Source organism: Larus michahellis, chromosome 6, assembly GCF_964199755.1.
Source record: "Larus michahellis chromosome 6, bLarMic1.1, whole genome shotgun sequence".
Lineage (NCBI taxonomy): Eukaryota > Metazoa > Chordata > Aves > Charadriiformes > Laridae > Larus > Larus michahellis.
Genome location: NC_133901.1, coordinates 18,285,307 through 18,301,965, shown reverse-complemented (window position 1 = coordinate 18,301,965; position 16,659 = coordinate 18,285,307). Strand labels below are relative to the sequence as shown.

The following is a 16,659-nucleotide window of genomic DNA, read 5'->3' as shown; positions in this document are numbered from 1 at the left end:
GATTTTTGCCCCAGGTGCAGACTTGAAGGAGTTCTCCTTGAATTTTAAAAATGCACTTCTAACCATGTTTGAAATTGCTGAGCCACAGCCACAAGACCTGAAATATTCCCACTCTGCACCCACGCTACGTTATAAAAGAATAAAACAGAAGACAGGAAGTAGTGACTGCTCTGAAAACCAGCAGATAAATCTAAATAAATTAAATCTAAACAAATTCCTTCCGTGCAATTCTCCCATCTCTCTGTGCTTTCCAGATCCCTGACAGAAAACGTGCACAACACATGGGGCCACTGCTCAACACCAAGTCTCCACCACCTTTTCAGACTCCTCAGATCCAAAGGTGAATATTTTGCCAGATTCAGGACGGCTGTTCTTTAAACACATGCTAAATTAAATTTTAAGAGCTCAAAACAGGCAATAATCTCTCAGTTCCCACTTTGTACCGTGAGCAGAAAGCCTGACTAACCCATCACGCAAGTCCTTCTTGAGTCGAAGCGCCCTTCCAGCATTTGCTCTTCCCTCTTCTCCAACTGGGCACTCTCACATCTCTCAATATACCCTTTCATGTGACAGGCACAAGCAACATTTATTTCTATCGCTCCCATTTTCGTCTTCAGGATTTCCCCTGCCTCCAACACTAAAACACCTCCTTGGGACTATTTCCTTCAGCTCTGTTCCTGATTCCTTCAACCTCTGTTCCACTAAAACCTGTCCCTGCAGCATTTCTTGGAGGTCACTTACAGCACGTCGCTTACTGGAGAGGAGGTTCCCCTCCAGGATGTGTTTCATTCAGAGGGGCAAAAAGCAGCTTCCTAAGCAGAGTTACAGACTCCATAAAACGCACGCCATCAAGCTCTGGAAGGAAGTTGTTAAGGCACAACTGGTTGCTCTTTTATGGTCTTCCCAGGAACGCTCCACTCTTTCATTGACATAAGCATTTGTGAAAAGTGAATTTCAAGATCGCAAGAACAGCTGTTAACAGGAAGTGAACTTCAAATTCACAGACGCAATTATCTGGATGAGAGCAAAATCCATCCAGCACCTTCCAGACTCTCATAAAACATACACAGCCAGACTCACCCATGAAAAATCAGCACTGAGGAGCCAGAACCCAAAATTTCCATCTCGACTCCCTTTCTGCTAATGGACCTGACTTAAAAAGTGCCCAACTCCCCAGCAATTCTTTACACTGAATCTTTGCTGGGGAAAGAAGAGCTGCGTGGAGTATTAATATAAATTTATATAAAAATGTTAACAAAACAAAAATATATGGAGTTCGATCCCAACAATTACAATCTTGTACATCCAAATTTCTGATTTCCTTAAGACCCCTTGCAAGCACAGAGGATGGCAGAACTACAGTCGGGTCATGGGGACAATCAAGAAAAAACACAGGGATAATCCACCCCTGGACCAAAGTAAAGTCTTGAAGTTACACAGAACTATACCTTGGGGGAAGGAGAAGAATAACAAAACCCAACCAAAGAAAGAAACATCCCAATTTAGCTAACAAAGGATCACGCTCAAATTTTCAGTCTTGCTAGGCAATGCAGCTCATAGCATGAAGGTATCTTCTCTGAGCAATCAGAGGAGATTTTTTATTTATTTCTTTATTTAAAATACAAACTAACTGCTTTTGAGATGCTCTTTGCCTGAGCCGCTCTGTTCGGAAGGCACAGGGAGCTCTACACTACCCCTCCACTAGCAGCGTTTCCTGAGGGTTCTGTCTTACAAACAAATTTAGAAAAAAAAAAAAAAAAAATCAACTCGTTACTCTGGTATTGAGAGTTGAATGTTATTTCAAGATAAAAAGCAGCACCTTGAGATCAGTCATCTGCAGGGGGAAACCATGACCGTGGACCTCTCTTAGTCCCCAGGAGATCCATTTTAGAAAGTAGCTATCGCTGCTGCAAGATTGCTGTGACAATCTCTATTGTCATCCCATGGAGTGTCAACACACTCTCCCCGCAGACTGGGACGCCGCTGGTGCACGCAGGGTATTTGTGGAAAATCCAGTAAACGCAGTCGGGCTGATTTGGGCCCCTTTGATTTTCTAATCAGCGAACGCTGTATTACAAAGATACAAAGGGCAAGCCGTAACGCATATTAAAATAATATTAATCACTGCTGTCAACAACTTGTGTTTTTCTGCAAAATTTTACAGTTGAAAATGCAAACTGCTTCATCGACTGTAAGCGGGATGGGATGCAATATTTATGAGGGGAGCGTTAGCTTGTTTCCAGCGTCTCTCACCTCCTGGAATCCCAGGCGTGAGGCCAGGCTCCACGGCAAACACACCTGCCAGTGCTATGGGAGCTGCTGGACCAACATCAGTATGCAACGGACGGACAGATTGGCATCCTGTGCTGGATGTGTTTAGGTTCTCTTGCTTCCTCCAGCAGCGCAGAGGTAGGTACCAGCAGGCAGCTCCGCTCAGTTCATTTTCAGTAGCTGCCAGCTCCCGGAGGAGCAGTCTGGCCAAAAGCTCTCTTCTTCTGTCTGTATGGACGAACCCTAACCAGGCAAAGGCATCTGGGGCACAGGAGTAAATGTGAAAAAGCGGCAGCCTCCCTGCCCTTCAGCATCCTGTTGGTAAAAGGCGAGGGGGATATTCTGTGCAATGTTTCTATTTTAAAGAAAGATCTCACAAGCAGCCCTTTTTTTGAGCTATTAGAAGAAGAAAAAGCAAGACGCTGTGTTGCAGCTTTCTGGGCAACTTTTGTTCGAGAGCAGAGGTCATGACAGCTGGTGAGCAACAGAAGACCATAAGCAAATATTTAAGATCATCTGATGACTTGCTGGCAGAGGTGTAAATTCAGAGAGAGCCCAAGCCAAGCACCCAAGGCAGAAACCCAGCAGGCAGCTCCCAAACGCTGCTGGGGCACCAGCAAACCCGAGCTAAGCAAAGGCACCACTTGGGACCCACTGAGACAAAAAACTAGAGGACAGACCTCCTACATTGCACAGAGGAGCTCCAACACGCAGCCCTGCTACTAGTTTCACAGATGAGCTCTTAGTGGCTCATAGGACCAAATCTCATACCCAAGATCTGCAGACGAACATGCTGCCATACACAATCTCCACTTGAAAGGACCTTTACCGACCCTGGCACTAGTGAACACACCAAGAAGCACACCCACAGTCTACTGGTGCACGTTGGGAAGCACACGCATACTCCCACATGGATTTCTCATTGCTTGCCAGCATCCTTCAAACTAAGGGATCTATCTTGCAAAGATGAAACCATAACAAGAAGTAGAAATGGGCTTAAGCGCTGCCTTAAAACAATTAAGTCACTGCTTCTCAGACCCAATTCTGGACTCTCCTTTTTACCACCATTCACCTCATTACTGCAGGAATCAGAAGGAAAACTCACCTGCCAGTGGAACAAGAAGACACGCATTCGCATTGGTGTCATCAGTGAACCTCAGGGAGGGATTCTATGGAGGAAGCTTTGGGTTCACGTCTCACTAAAGGCTGAACTGCAGTGCATGTTACAGAAAGGCAGCAAACCTTGATTTTTACCTATAAGCACGTGGCTCAAATATATAAGTTTTTCCAAGGTTTTTAATCACACAAGTGATTAGAGCATCTGATAACAACAATTCCTGCTGGCACATCTAAGAGCACTTTACACTGAAAGCATCTCATTTCATCTTCTAGTGCTTTTTGTTGTTTTTTTTTTTTTTTTTAATCAGTACAATTGTAATTAAAAGAACATTCAAAGGAACCACTTATATTTCACCCTCCATAGACAAGTCACCAGTCAAGCAGCACAGATTTCAAGCACATCTGAAGTCACCAGGAATTTCAGGCAGTCTCTATGTAATTTCCATGAAAATGTTTTCCAAACGCAAAGATCCCAGCAGTTGGGCCACCTTGCACTCAGAAATAAAGGCCGTCCTCAGCGAGGCGGTTATAGCGAAAGCTGGAATATGTAGGTCAGCAATCTAAGAAGGGCTATGGTTAAGACAAAGTATCAGATTGATTCATAATGCTCTTTGATTGCTAATCCTGAGCAGAATTGTGATTTACATCACACTAGCAAAATCCAAGGGCTATAGAAAAGGTCTATGAATTTCGTAAAAGATCATCAAAAGGATTCTGTCAGATCTTTTACGGTGATCTTTATGAATGTCAGGCTGAGAGCAGGAAAATGACATTTTCACCGAGGGCTGCGTGTGCCTCGGAGCCTCTCCTGTGGAAAGGGAGGAAGACAATGACTCTGCCACATCATTTCTGCCCTTTCAAAAGCTACCAACGCAACCCACCCAGCGGGTCAGGAGAAGCACAGGAGATGGAAGAACTTCAGTTTGAGCATCTCCTCCGCGCCAGCCAGCCTGAGAGGAAAGGGCCGGACAACCTGACATGGATTTTGGCCAGCCACCCATTATCATCCTCCGCTTCCTCCAGCCCGGAGCAGCGCAGGAGCAGGGAGAGATGTGTGCTTCCCTGGTGTCTGTGGTTAAGACGCCTTCATGGGCGACATCATGCACACGCTACCTTCAGCAAAGGGCTGCCCTTCAGCGGGACATCTATCCACTGGCAGGGGCAGGCGGGGAAATAAGCCTCTGAATATACAGTAATCTGCTTCTGCAGCCCAGTGCCTCCTGCACCACGGTCTCAAGGACAGAGTTAAAGATTGGAAACATTACTGGCTGCCTCTGCTTTGCCATTCTTTAGACTGCCCCTGGCCATCTCATACCGGCACCTGATTCCTCCCATGCATTTCCAGCTCCTGCGACAGAGGACTCTGCCAGCAATTGCTTCAAGTCAAGATTTAAGTACTTGCCTATTTTATCCCTAGAATAAACAGGTCTCAGTGAACAACAATGCACCTCTGCAAATGCAATGCACCAATGCAAACCCACCTGCAGCTTGGTTTTAACCAAGCTACAGAGCATTTGCAAACAAACAGCGGCCACCAGAGCAAGCAGCCTGCTTACCAAAGCCTCATCAACAAATATTTGCTTGCACAGGAATCACGTAGATACGATCACGTCTCCCTCCTGTTTTCTGAAACTTAACCTCACATTTGCTGTTGGCAAGAGACGCAGAGGCGCCCAGCTGAGCGCTGCAGTCCCGCTGACAACATGGCAGCTCAGGGATGGAAACACCTGCACAGGGTGTCCATCTCCATTTCCAGGCCTGCCACCGCATCTGCTGTAGGCAGAGGACTCCACAATATACCCACAAAGCCTACACCAAGTCACCGCTGCTGCATATGAACACAGCCCAAAACAGAGCTCCTTCCACAGTATTTTCCTACCTAAGGGCAGCGACCGTAAAATGAAGGAAAGCAAGCCAGATTTATCTGAAGCCAAGCTGCAGCCCTGTCCTGTCCCCAGCAGCTCCCCGAACACGCACACCTCTGCACCGCCGAGCTGCTCATCTCTGCAGCACCATCACCTCCAGCAGCAACAGCACACCGATTTATGAGCTAAACCAGAAGAAAACGGATGATTTGCCAAGACTCAGCACCTGCATCACCTCCAAAGCAGCGGCTTATGCCGAGGCAAGGAGATCAGCTGCCCGGAGCAGAGGAGACCTGGAGATGGGCTGCCAGCCCTCGAAGGTCCCCACGCCTGCTGCCTCCAGCCCCCCAAGCCCTCTCCCTCCAGCAGCAAAAGCTGCAGCTAACAGAAGTTTGCCTCATTAGACGCTCTTGGCCGCTGTCCCAGGGGCCTTCTGGGGAAGATTTTTTCCTGGGAGTATTCTTCCTCCTGGGGAACGTTCAGCATCACTCACGTCTGTACAAACTCCTCAGTTACTCAAAGCTTCGCTTAAACCTTCCCTGACACAGTGACTCAGGCAAAAGGGCACAGCTGTGAAGTGCGAGGGATGTGTCCTTGTTCCCTTACCTTGTCCTGGACCCCAGATGATGAGGACAGCTCTCCAAGACACACAAGCAAGGCCAACAACCAGGTTTCGCAGCAAAAGCTGAGGACAGAAAGCTGCCCCTTTCCCTCTCAGTAACACACTTTAGGTAAACCTGCCCCACGATGCTGGGGTCTCCCTCCCCCGACTCCCCTCCAAGAGCAGGAGGACGGCGCAGCCGTGCATCACAGCACTGCCACGTATTTAAGGTTATCCCAGCTCAGGAAAAATTATTCCACCACCCTTCGCATAAGGAGGGTTATAAAATCCCCTTGGGTTAGCTACCAAGCTTTTAGGGAAGCGCAGTCCGGAGAGCATGCCACTAGGGAAGGAGTCGCACATCGCAAGTTATATTCGTTCCTCACACGTTAATAGGCAGCTCTGGTTTCTCGCTCCCTCACAGCCAAGAAAATCTCCTGCTACATCCAGCTGCCCCGCGATGGCACCTTTTCCCTCTCAGATATTTTTGTTTTGACACTGTCAATGATTAGATCCAGTTGCAGCACGCAGTTATGGAAACAGCATCGAGCAGCCGCCGCTTCCATTGCTTTACCTCCCCGGGTCCCCTTCCACCGCTCGCACTCGGAGGGGACTCGTAAATACAGCAAGGGAGATTTGCCCCGAAAGAAAACACGAGCGCGTGGCAACACAGAAAAACACGTTAAACGTTATTTTCCCTCCCTGCAGCCCGCCCTGCCGTCAGCTATTAAAAACGAACTCTGAAATTACTTACAGCATATATGGCTCGCCACAACTGGCGGGTCCGTGGGGACTGGCCCACGCCAGCACGGATCAGCGAAACGAGGATGAGGAGGGACGGGCGGAGGGGAAGGGGCCGGGGGCTCAGCGCACCCCCTCCTGTGGCGTTACCCGGCACCGGGCGGGCTCCGCCGCCAGCACCCACCGGGGTCTCCGCCGGCCCTGCCCCGCCGCCCTGCCTGCCCGGCGCACCTGCGGCCCCGCCGCCGCTCACTCACCGCCGCCCGGTCGGTGGCTGCGTGGGTCGGTGACCACCGCCGCCGCCCGCCTTTGTTGCCGCCGCTCCCCCGCCCGGCGCGGCGCGGCGGCGGCGGAGCGGGGGCGGGGGCCGCCGCGCTGGGGGAGGTGCCGCCGCCAGCCCGGCCGCCTCCGGCGGGAACGGGGGAAGCTGCCCCGCAGCCCCGCCGAGGGTGAGGGGCGAGCTGGGGGGTGTTCGGCGGTGAGCGGTACCGGGGTGGGGTGTCAAAAACTCAGGGCGGCTGCTCGCCTGGAAAGAATCGGTCATTCAGAGCAGCAGCATCCTCATCCTCCTCCCGCCGCGGCAGAGCTGCGGAGGAGGGGGGCGGCTGCCCAGGACGGCGGACCCCGAGCCTTCCCCCAGCGCAGCCCCGGCGCCTCCTCGCCCGCAGCCGCCCTGCCGCGGGTAGCGGAGGTCCTCAGCCCGGGGAGCCGCTGGAGGCTGAGGCGGGACCGGTGACATTGTTCCCATGGAGGAGTGCGCCTGGGGACAGGGTCTTGCCTGGGAGAAAGTTTCCCCATCCCCCTGCAAAACCCGTGGGTGGGAGCACAGGACGCCCTTCCCTGCCCGCCTGTCTTTGGGAAGCCATCGTACCCCTGGTATAAACACAGTGACGAGCTCCAGCAAAGCTGCCACCTATCTGTCCATTACTACAGATTTATTTTGAATATGCAACACAGATAGATCTATATCAATACTTCATTTGCAAGACACAGGCAGCTTCCCCGAGGACCTTACGGAGAGCCCTCCGGCCCGTGGCTCCATCGGGCCAGCCCCAGCACCCGCGCGTGCTGTGGCCCAAGGGCTACCCACTACAGGGAAAGTGGGGCTCATGGCTACTTTCTGTCTTAAACAAGGCTCAGGCTTTAACCACTTCCAGCCTCTTCTGTTTCTCTGCCAAACATACAACCATGCGCAGGGATCAGTGTATGCAACTACATTTTGCGAAGTTACGTACTAATGGCGCTCCAGGCAAGTTAACAAGATTATTGTTATCATAAAAGCTCGAGCTCTGGAACAGGAGAGACCCTGGCCACGCAAGCCAAAACAAGGGTCCCACTTAAATCAGTGCCATTCCCCACTGGGGGGCAATGGCGGCTGCAGGACACGGTACACTGTACCTGGCTACTGCATTTCCATCGCAAAGAGCAAGCAAACTGTTTCTGGGATGTATCCATGTTTTTCTGCCTTGAAAGGAGTCAGCTTCTGGTCTGGGGTCATATCCTACAAGTTTGTGTCCAGACCCAGCATCTCACTGTGCATTACTCCCACCTCAGCAGCAGGTGATGTTCTCCTCCACATGGACCTCTCCACTTCCACCAGACTAACGTCTTCCCAAGGGCTCTCCGACATCAGAGGAGATGAAACATCTGCAAGGACACAGAAAATATTTTTGAAATAAACCCCCAGAAAAGAAAGAACCAGCGACGCCGTTGCAGAATGCAAGTTCTCATTGCAACATCGTGCTCCCCCCAGGTGCTCCCATGGCACCAGTCTGAGCCAGGCACTGGGGGGAGAACCAAGGGGGACATACACAGCTCTCCTGTACGATGCAGCCAGCTGCTGGTGCCTCTCCCCGGCTGCAGGGGGGCTGGATAGGGTGCCCCCCGCAAGTGGGTTGATGCCCTGCCCGGGAGAACGAGGGAGGCAGAGTCTGCTTGCCTGGGCAAGGCTGGGGCACAGGGCTGGGGTCCCGGCCAGGTTTCCATATGGCATCCCCTGCCCTTCAGGACCCTTGACTGAGAAAAGGAGCACCAGGGATGGGGTTTCACAGCAGGCAGACACTTTCCTGCATAGGCAAAATGGTTTAGAGTACTTCCCAGCATTTAAAAGCTGGTTAAACCTTACATGTACACTGAACCCAAAGGCAGATGAGCTCCCGTGGCTCTTTTGAGCAGGGACATAAGTGAGACAGGCAGCTGGCCAGCCCACATTTACCACTAATTGTGGTATGTTTATGTGGATGTTTGCTCAGAAAGGCCTTAGCCTGGGCTGAGATCCTTCACTGAGCATCTTCCCAGTCCATTTGCACTTAGGCTGCGTGGAGGTAGGTACCTGCTGTCAGTACAAGGAGCTGGCAAAGGCCTCCTGCCCACCCCCTGGGGCGGCCCACGGTGGGCTCGCTTTCTGCCTCTCCCACTGCCCACTCGCCTCTCACAGAAGTCCTCTTCTTGCTGGTCCTCAGCTCCGTCTCGGATTACCCTTGAGCTGTGCTGCTTGCAGGAGGGAGCATAACTTAACACATTTACCTGCCTGGATGGTACAGAAATCCCCAAACCACTGTAAGTGCCCCCTCCTCGCCTCCTGACACTGATCATCCCTCCATTCTTGCCATACTGAGGTTTCAGACCCTGACAGCACCTGAAGATGGACCACCCATGGTGGAGGGGAACCTTCCCCTACCTTTGGAAACTCTTACAAAACCTGCAGATAACCCAGAGCAATCGTTGCTGGAGCCCGGGAGCCTCTGCGGGGCGAACCTCACCCACTCGCCTTGCCATGCCCTTGGGCAAGCAGCAGAGGAGACCACAGGGGGAGCGAGGGAGAGCATCCAAATTCCAGAGGGATGTGCTGAGCTCTGCTGGCTTTTTCAGGCTCATGACTCCTACCTTCCAGCAGTGCTTCTTTCTGGGGAACAAAGCTGGCGTCAGCACCTTCGTCCAAGTCACTTTTTCCTATGCTGCAGAAGAACAAGCAGTTACAGGGTGAGCGCTGGGAGTCATACTCACCCCTCTCCATTCGTCACTCTAAAGAGATGGGCAGCCTCCAAAGAGGAACAGCATAAAATAAAATGTTTTTGTCCTAGCGCACTCTTGCCCTGTCCCAGCCACATCCCAGGCCGGTTCAGAGACTCTTGCACCGCTCCCAGCATCGGCAGCTGCTGCTGCGTGTCCCAGCGTTACTGATTCTCCATGGGGTGCAGTTTCCAGTGCCCTTGGTGGCCTTAGTGGAAGGAAGCTGGCGTGTCCGTAGGTTGCTGGCTGGCAGCTTTGCCCCCATGGCTGTGTTCATGCAACTTCTAGTTACGGCTGTCTCGGCGGGGAGGAGGGACGCTTACCTGGGCATTGCTGGAAACGTTACAGAGGAGCACTCAGCTGCTCAATCAAGTGATTAATATTTATACTCCATGCCTGCTAATATTAGAAGTTCAGGAACAAAAGATTCTGCTTTTATGGGGCTGTCAAAAGGAATCTTCCTCAAAGACTCCTGTACCGAGAGGCCTATAAAAGTGGGTTTGAGTGGCTTTTGCGTGAAAAAAAATATTTTGTCACGTCTTCAATTCCTTAACTCTCTGATTAAAGTTTTGATAGCTTTATGACAATAAGTTGCCACCTCCTCAGCTGCCTAACCTGACTTTCCTTGCATCGCAGGCAAACCACACATGCTGGGCAGACCAGTTGCACAGAAGTCCCACCACACTTGGGATGCTCATGAATACCCTCACCCCGTGCAACAGCAGGTTTCTCCTAAAATTTCTGCGTTCAGCACAATGAAACCAACTAAAAAAAAAATAAATTGAAATTAAGATGACCCCAAAAATCCGCATTGTGCATCTTTGCTGCCCAAAGCTGCATTCTTGACAGAGGTTTGTCTAACCTGGTCTGAAAAACATCTATTGATGAGGTGTTCCAACCTGTATCTTTTTGAGGGCTTATTTATCCTGCAGTTGGAAAGTGTCTCTCAATGTCTTTTCGAAAATCGCTATTATTGTAATTTTCCCCTATCTCCAGTGGGAGAACAATTTACTTTTATATACTTAAAGGCTTATCTGGCCTCCCTAGTCTTCCTTCCCCTGGATTAAGCAATGCCAGTTTGTTCACTCTGCCCTCATAGGTCATCTTTCCAAGTTCCCTGGTCCTTCCTGCTGCCCATCTTTTGTTCCTCTCCAGGAGGAACTCAGGCTTTATCTTTGATCATAGAATGTGTTGGGTTGGAAGGGACCTCCAAAGGCCATCTAGTCCAACCCCCCTGCAGTAAGCAGGGACACCTTCAACTACATCAGGTTGCTCAGAGCCTCATCAGGCCTGGCCTTGAATGTCTCCAGGGATGGGGCCTCCACCACCTCTCTGGGCAACCTCGGCCAGTGTCTCACCACCCTCAGTGTAAAGAACTTCTTCCTAATGTCTAATCTAAACCTGCCCTGCTCTAGTTTAAACCATTGGCCCTCGTCCTATCGCTACATGCCCTTGCAAACAGCCCCTCCCCAGCTTTCCTGTAGGCCCCCTTTACGTACTGGAAGGCTGCTATAAGGTCTCCCCGGAGCCTTCTCTTCTCCAGGCTGAACAACCCTGGCTCTCTCAGCCTGTCCTCATAGGAGAGGTGCTCCAGCCCTCTGATCATCTTCACGATGTCTGCCCTGAAGGTCCTGCCCTGAGCAGAGGGAAAGCGTTGCATGGTGTCGTACACGTGCACTTCTCTCCGTATTCTCCCTTTCCTTTGTTCTTCTCAGAGGGGGTGTTGTTACAGGCTGGCGTTCAGCCTGGCACGCACTGAGCTGACCAAGGCTTGTCCTGTGAAGCCAGTTCCCCGTCAGCCCCTCGCCCGACCCCCCCGGGCAGCAGTGGCTGCCAGCCCCCTCCTCGGAGGGGGAGTGGAGCACCATGCCACCCAGCCCCCTTGCCCTCCCAGGCACCTTCCTCCTCCCGGCCCCCTCAGGATCCTGGATTCTTGCACAGGCAGGATGAGTCTTGTTTTCTGAATTCCCGTGGGTGCACTTTCCAGGCAAAAGTGAAGAAAAACAAGAGTTTGGCCACGGTGTTTCATCCCTTGGCCAGCTCCAGACAGTCTCCTGGGGCTGAGCAAATCTACCCGAGCCCGTGATTCATTAATGCTCACATTGTATTTATCTCTTCTAAGTGTTGGGACATTGCTATTCAATAAAAATATGACATATTTAACTGGTAGAGAAACGGCAGATCCCAGGCAGCAACAACAACAAGAAGGGAGGATGTATAATCCCTGCTGGCACACATGCAGCGTATACACGCAGCAACAATTAGGCAGGTTCAATTGTCTCCGATTGCAGTTGCAGACAATGCTACAAATGCAAGTCCACACACAGCCCGAGCTAAAAAAGGCGGATCCTTTTTTTTTTTTTCCCCTCTGGAAAATTTTGTGTCACTGAGTTGCCACACATGGAAGAAAGTAAAATCTCTCTTGGAGCCAGGACTCTGCCTGGGAATGGGTTAGCAATAATCCCAGCAGCCTGTGAGCCACCGTTTCTTCTCCAATGTCTGTCTATACAGGTAGAGAGTTTGGGATGGTACGGCAGCTTGTGAACTTGCATCTTCCTTTCATCCATCAGAGAAGGGAGAGGGGTCTGGATCCTGCGCCGGGACTCAGCTGACGGGGGATGCAGCTCTACTCATCTGCCCATCCCGGGGAGCGGTCCTGTTTTGCTCCTGTTCATGGCAGAAGGAGTCAAAGCATGGGGGAAAGGAATCAGTTTAAATACCCGGAACATATTAAAGGCAGTGATCACTCTTCGCTCTGTCCAGACACCGAGTTTTACCAGGGTCTGGCAGGGTGCTGGAGTTATTGCAAGATCCGGCCCCTAATAAACGATATGAGCAAAACCCAGTGTGGCAGGTCATGAGAGCTGGGGTTCTCAGATGTAGTTTTGGTCAGGGTGACGGACCACATCGATCCTCTGCTGCAGGGGCCCCACACCGTGCCCTGGGCATACCACAACCCCACATATACCATTTTATAATCTCACTGGGCTGTGATTATTATTTTCCATCAATCCCGCAGGCGCAGCAGGAAGGTGGAGCGGAGTACGCACAGACACAGGTAACCCAGCCCCGCTCACTTCCACCCTCCTCCCAGACTGGCGCAGGAGGCGGCCGCTCCAAAGCCAGATCGTGATGCACAGCAACACGCAGATGAGAAAAATCGCACCACTCCCTTTGGTGTTATGTTCCAGCCAAGCTAAAAATAGTGACTGTACAACTGCAGGTTGCGTTTCCTTTGTTTCCTTCACGCAGGAGAGAAGGTTCAAGTCTGAACAATTAACACCTAGAACGACGCCTGTGATCAGCATCCTAACGCAGTTACGTACGCTGCTAATGTCTTCAACTCCTTGCAAGTATAAAATGGGGAAGAAGATGACATTGAGCGTTATTTAGGTAAGAGAGGAATTCACACACTTTAAAGCTTAGCGGAACCAGATAATATTAATTACTTTTTTCCCCCCACACCCGTTCTTATTATCTTGATAATGGTAAAAAACAAGACAAAGCAAGAGGTAAGTTAGCCTTTCTATGAAAACAAGAAACTCCTTTTCTGCAGGGAAGGATCACACAGGCTACGCAACCTCAGCAGGGGAATTTGCTATTGCTACAGAACCTGCTGTTCTCTAAAAACCAGTTTGTAGACTGATTAAGTTCAAAATGCAACCAAAACATCTTTAAATTACCTCTTAACCAGCTAAAGCAATATCATAATTCTGGAAGAAAGTCCAGTCCCACCTACACTGCAAGCCACAAACCTACCAAGGTAACATCAGGAGGTAATTGTGCTTTCCCATGCGTAACTGTTACAAGCAGAAAGGGATGGGGGAGGACTGGCAATTTTTCACAAACTCATTTCCCAGAGGTGAGGCGTGCTGCAGCCCCATCAGTGTTCTGGAGGAGAGGATCATCTACCTTGGGTCACCGCCAACAGTCTGGGAGGTCACGGATGAGCAAGGGGGATTTTCTTGTCCAAGAGCAGCGTCCCCCAGCCCAGGCTCACGGGCAAGAGACTCCTCCTTGCAGAACTCTCTTTTATTTCTCATGGATGCGTGTTTCTTCAGGCTAGCAGGAAGAACGCGGTTGCCTGCAGCCGCTACACAGTCAGTATTCGTTCCTTTGGGCCAACAGAGGTCGGTGGCCATCCCTTAAAGATCCAGCGCCTGCAGAAGAGCTGCCCTTCACTCTGCAGACACGGGATTGCAGCTCTCACACCTGAGAAGTGACCGTCAGCGGTCCCCAGTTGTCATGGATGAGTGGAATGCACCTCACTCAAAAGAGAGAGGCAGCAATATGTTTTCTTGAGGTAAAATAATAACTTGACAGAGTTCAATAAATTTGATGGAATTTAGCAAAGTTTAACAATGGTTTACCAAGGTTCAGTAAGTTTGATGGCAAGGTTCAACTTATTAATTACTGCATGGAAGAAACATACAGGGGAAAATTGGGTTAGAAAGATTCACGCAAAGACTGGAGACACAAAGGGTAAGGAAGACCCTCTCGTTGAGTCACGAGGTTCAGAGTGGACCCCTGGCTGTTTAAATGCCTGATGGAGCCTAGGTGCGGCTAGGTCCAGTCTTAGTCTCGGACTTAGGCAATGGCTTATGCCTAATGGAATTATCTATGCAAATTTCATAATAATTAATATTGAGTAGCTACATGGGTTAGTAATGTTTCACTAGTATTAATTCAGCACGCTATCGGTCACTTACCGAGGATCTGCCACCAGTAAGGGATCTCTCCACCTTGGGCAAGGAAGGATCTCTTAGTCTCAGGTAGGGGATCTCGAACCTTGAGAGGCGTCTCTGCTCGAGGGGAGAGCCACCAGGCGCGCAGTCCAGCTGCAATTCAGGGAGAGTGCCAATTGGGCCCATCCTGATGGTAATATTTATAGAGTGAAGCAGCTGGCTGCTGGTCAACAGTACAGAGATATCGTCTCCAATGTCTTCATTTTAGCTCTGGTATCGTGATCTGTACTTTGGTTATCTTGCATTTTGGGGCTTCGAAACATCTTTCCGAGACACCTTCCCTCCCTTGTACGTGAGCCAGGGGCTCTCCAGCTCGCAGGATCACCACAGGGCACGAGGGACCAAAAGTTCGGCTGGGGGGTCAAGTGCATCCATCACACCAGTCAGACCGGTTGAAGCTAGCCCAAAACCTTTGCTTTTGCCATGGTAATCCAGGCTTCAACAAATTATATACTTATTTTTGCAGCCACTTGTGCTGCTCCTTGCTCCAGTGGGCCACGGTTGGGCACAGCTTGCCTCTGTGCAAAATCAGCCCAAATCTGCCTGACTTTGCATTGAACTAAGTGAAGAGCTTTCACAGGCTCTGGCTTTCTTAGTGTTTGGGGCTTTTTTGGGGAGAGAAGGCAACAGTCTTCCCCGTGAGGGTGACTTGCACAACCATGTAGTAGTAACACACCAAATCCCTCGCCTCTCCTCTCTGTACTGTAAACCATCACGGGTCAAAGATAAAAGCACATCAGGACACCATGACCAAGTCAGAAGTTGTGCAGGGTCTTTTTTTTTTTTTTTTTTCCCCTTCTTCTTTTACAGAGGAATATTCTGAGCCAGAAGCCGCTTTTACAGGCGAGTTTTAATCTTGTTCTCTTGTCCCCCGTGAAATACAAACAAACCACATGGCTCAAAAAATCAAATGAGCTTGGTCTGGGGCTGGCTGAGTCATCCTGGTTGATTGTCAGCCTATAGTAATTAGACCGCGTGCACTAAACTCTTTCATTACAAGGCCCTCCAGAGTCAGACCCCTGACACAAAAAAAATAATCAGATGCTTCAGCCAATCCTGCCAGCACCTGCCATTAGTGATAACATAACGTTCTAATGAAAAACAAGAACTCCAACATGGAAGCTGCTCAATTTGAAGTGTTTTTCTTGGTGGAATTTAATAGAAATATTTTTTCTTAAGTTTGTTAGGAGAAAAAACAAACAAACAAACAAACAACCACCACACACCAAAACACCCAGCAAAAAACTTAGTTAACTGAAAAGTAAATTCAACAAAACGTTTTCAAGTAGTTTTTATCAGGACATACAATTCTCCCCACTCCTCAGAGTCCTGGACAAGTGCAAGGGGGGTCTACGAGCCTACTCCTGTAGAGGAGATTTTCCAGCCCAGCCCAGAATTAAGGAACTGCGGATCCAGCGTAGCTACTTCATGCTCTACCTGGTGTATGTACAGGAGAACTGAAGAATTAGGAGCTCATCTGAGCTGAATTCAATGCAGTAAATCTAAGAAACCTTTAAAGATACATCAAATCTCAGCACACACTGAACAGAGAAAGGCAGCCTCAGCAGAAACCACCATTTCCAGGTTCATCTGGACCACAGAGGGGTTTTATACCTAGCACGAGATCACAGGAGTGATCCTCCTATATGTAGGAGGAGTGCTTGGGTTGGACCAGACGTTTTGGCTCTGCTTACCAGAAGGCACCACCTCTCCCAGTTTCTCATCCAAAATCTTTGCTTTTGTGACGGTAGCAAAGAGAGCCAGCCATGAGGGGCCTTGTGCAGGCTTGCACACTTCTGCAGGGTCTTCTCCTGCCAATTGATCGAGCTGTCTGACTCCCTACAGCAGGGCTGACATTAAAGGATGTGTTAGACAAGCTTTAAGAAAAGAAATCATTGCATACCTTCCTTTTTAGTGACCTCATGACAAGCCAATTGACTTTAAAAGGTCCAAATGTATGCCGTTCCTGCGTGCTTCTACAAACTCTATGTTACCCTACGACCCCTCCTTCCCTTTACATCCAGAACGGTGCTTTGAATTTATGAAAGTGTAAGATTTCTTTCTGAAGTAATCACCTACGTGATGTTGTGCAATGCTGTGCTGGAAAGGTCCACTGTCCCTAGCAGGGAGGCAGCAGGATGTTTTTGCCGTGTGTCATTTGCATTAAAAGTTAGCCATTTCCCCTTGGTTCTCCTGGGTATAGTTTAATTATTGTACGGGTACCTGCATCCTTAACACACTTTACACCTTGAGATCCTGAATGATCTGCAAGCTACCTAACTGCATTTTCAAGTTGCAGACGTGG

General features: G+C 49.9%; 1 protein-coding gene across 2 annotated transcripts in view; it reads right to left on the bottom strand.

The window, feature by feature from the left end:
• The window catches only part of ST6GAL1 (ST6 beta-galactoside alpha-2,6-sialyltransferase 1), a 45,235-nt gene extending 38,301 nt beyond the window's left edge, over window positions 1-6,934 (bottom strand). Inside the window, exon 1 of one of the 2 annotated variants that reach the window (XM_074592159.1) lies at window positions 6,855-6,934. The gene's annotated coding sequence lies outside the window, so the exon portion shown is untranslated. Of the gene's footprint in view, window positions 1-6,610 lie in introns of both variants that reach the window. The other variant, XM_074592158.1, reaches the window with a different exon arrangement.
• Between the last annotated feature and the right edge of the window lie 9,725 nt (window positions 6,935-16,659).